The sequence below is a fragment of the Pteronotus mesoamericanus genome, unplaced genomic scaffold (genome assembly GCF_021234165.1).
Source record: "Pteronotus mesoamericanus isolate MK-2021 breed Mesoamerican mustached bat unplaced genomic scaffold, CSHL_Meso_final scaffold_21, whole genome shotgun sequence".
Lineage (NCBI taxonomy): Eukaryota > Metazoa > Chordata > Mammalia > Chiroptera > Mormoopidae > Pteronotus > Pteronotus mesoamericanus.
In genome coordinates this window covers 18,009,433-18,012,158 of record NW_026555310.1, presented here as the reverse complement: position 1 = coordinate 18,012,158, position 2,726 = coordinate 18,009,433, and the positions used below count along the sequence as shown (strand labels likewise).

The 2,726-nt window shown below is 44.1% G+C and overlaps 1 non-coding gene across 1 annotated transcript; it reads right to left on the bottom strand.

The window, feature by feature from the left end:
- Positions 1 to 1,896: 1,896 nt before the first annotated feature.
- On the bottom strand, positions 1,897 to 2,029 carry LOC129085174 (small nucleolar RNA SNORA42/SNORA80 family). The gene has a single exon (XR_008530673.1). It is a non-coding gene; the product is annotated as a small nucleolar RNA SNORA42/SNORA80 family (small nucleolar RNA).
- Between the last annotated feature and the right edge of the window lie 697 nt (positions 2,030 to 2,726).

Genomic DNA, 2,726 nt, shown 5'->3' with positions numbered 1-2,726 from the left:
TTCATCCATGCCTGCTACACTAACCCGTTCGTAGTAGTTTCCTATTGCTGCGGTAACAACGTGCCACATATTTAACAGTTGAAAAACAACACAGATTTATTCTCTTACTGTTCTGGAGGCCAGGTGTCCAAAATTTCCTTGGGCTAAATCAAGGTGTCGGCAAGACTGCCTTTTCCTGGGTGCTCTGGGGAAGAATCTGTTTCTCTTCCTGAAGCTTCTAGAGCTATATTTCTTGCATTTCTTGACTCATGGACCTTTCTTCTGTCTTCAGAGCTACCAGCGAACTGTCTTCCAGTTTCAGTCTCTACTCCCATCTTCACATTATCTCCTTCGTTACAAGAACCCTTGTGATTCTTGTAACCCCTGGGATAATTCAGGGCAATCTTCTGATCTCAAGGTTTCCAGTGGAGCCACATCTGCAAAATCTCTTTTGCCATCTAATATAACTGTCCCATAGATTAGGGTGGACATCGTCATGTCCATGGGGAGGGGGCAATGGGGCACCGTTAGCCTACCACACCATTTGATCTTGGCCAGCTGCTATTGCCGTAAGGCACCCTAGATTCAAACATGCCAGTGCTTCTCAAGCGTGCTGTGTAATATAGTACTTACCTGAGGCGGAATTTTGATCTGAAGTAATAGAGCGTGAGAACTGGAAGCAGAACGTTTAGCAGGCTCTAGAATCAGTGTCTTGATTTTAATCCTGGTCTCTGTTCCTTCACCACTTACAAACCATGTGACCCTGGGGAAGTTACTTGACCCTTCTAAATCTCAGTTTGCTCTGTAATATGACATCTGTTTCCCATGGTTGTTGGGGCAGTTAAATGAGACAATCCTTATAAAGGGATGAGTACTGGGCCTGACATATAGAAAAATAATAATTATTAACTGTTATTAGTATTGTTGGTCTACCTTCTTTACTGTACTGATAAAAACAAGAGGCTTAGAAATGTTAAAGAAGTTACCTTTGCCTCATATCCTCAACTTCAGAATCAGGAGACAGAGAAAAAAAGCAAGTGAGACTATTTAGATCTTGGAAGGAAACCCCTTTGCCCTACCTGCCCAAACGCTGCCGCCGTCCCTTCACTAACGCAGTCCCCCGCCCCAGTCTCTGAGCATTCAGTCTTCTTCGGCAAAGTGGCTCCTGTCCCCCATCCTGCTGCTCTCCCTCCTACGGGCCCTCAAACGCGCCTCAGGGGACGCTTACTGCATCACGGTTCTGATTCATTGTCCCACCACAAATGCTCATTGCCAATGTCTAGTGGACTTGGCTGTCTAATTTATACTTCAAAACCAACATGTCCAAGACCAAATTCTAATGACCCCCACCCCCACGGCACCTTCCTGAACGCTGCTCATCTCAGTGAGTGGTGACAGACACTGTTCTCACGAGTCGTTCAAACACTTCAGTCATCCCTTTTTTTCTAACACCTTGTGTTCAACCTGACAACAAGACTTGTAACTTCTCCCTTCAAATCCAGCTTCTTGTCACTACCTCTGCTGTTGCTACCCAGTCTCAAGTTCCAGTGTCTCACATCTCAAGTATTGCCTCCTAGCAACTCTCCTTACTTTTCTTCTTACCCTCACCATTCCTCTACGGATGATGCAGATAATGTCACTTCACCGTTCAGTTCCCACCAATGGCTTACCGCGGATCTTAAACAAAACCGTGGCCTACAGGGCTCTGCGATCTGGCCCCTGCCTACTTCTCCGATCTCATTTGCTACCATATTCGCTTCCACCTCTTGAGCCACAGTGGCCTTCTTGCTTTCTTGGGAACACCCCAAGCATGATTCTGCTTCAGGACATTTGTATATGCTTTTTCCTTTGCCTAGAATACTCTTCCCGCTAGATAACGTTATGATCTGGGTCCTCACTCCTTTCATTTCTTTCCCCCACTGTGCAACCCGCTTCAGTGCCGGCAGCCTATGGACAGAGGCCAGGCAGTGGCTCCAGGCCACGGTTTGCTCTGGCATGGGACACTATCGGAGACCCAGGGGGACAGGCCTGCCGTGAATCATGTCCTCGCTCCTTTCAGATCTTTGTCAAGTATCATCTCCTCAGAAAGGCCTTTCCTTATCACCCTATGTAAAAAAAAAAAAATTCTCATCACTTTATTGTCTTTACAGTGCTTATTATTACCTGCTATTGTAGTTTATATTATGTTGTTTATTGTTTCATTATCTGTCACTTCACTGGGGTAGAAGTTCCATGTCCACCATTATATTTTCAGCACCTACAGCAGCATTTGGTTCATAGTTGTCACTTAATACATGTTTTTTAATTAAAAAAATAAAAAGCTACTTATGTGCCAGGTAGAGTTCTTCATGCTTTATAAGTATTAATTATTTTAATCTCCCTAATAGCTTATGAGATAGGTTCTGTTATTATCTGTTCTTAGAGATTCAGGACAGCTTCCTTCCTTACAGGGTGATCTAGAAGCTTCCATCATTACCCAGTCACCTTTCTCTGTAAGTATGAAGAGCATTGTATAGCAGGTCCTTGTGAATAGATCTGTATAGCCTCAGCCTGAGTATTCTTTCCTGGGGGAAAGTACTTGAAGGACTGTGTGAGCTCTGTTACCTCTATGCCTGTAAGGTTCCTCCAAATAAACTGTATTTTGCATTTGTACTGTGTCGCCCTTATGGGGTAAGTGTTCATACCTCCTTTGCACAACAATTAGATATTTCTGTATTGAACTAGTTTTGTCATTCAAAAAGAAAGCA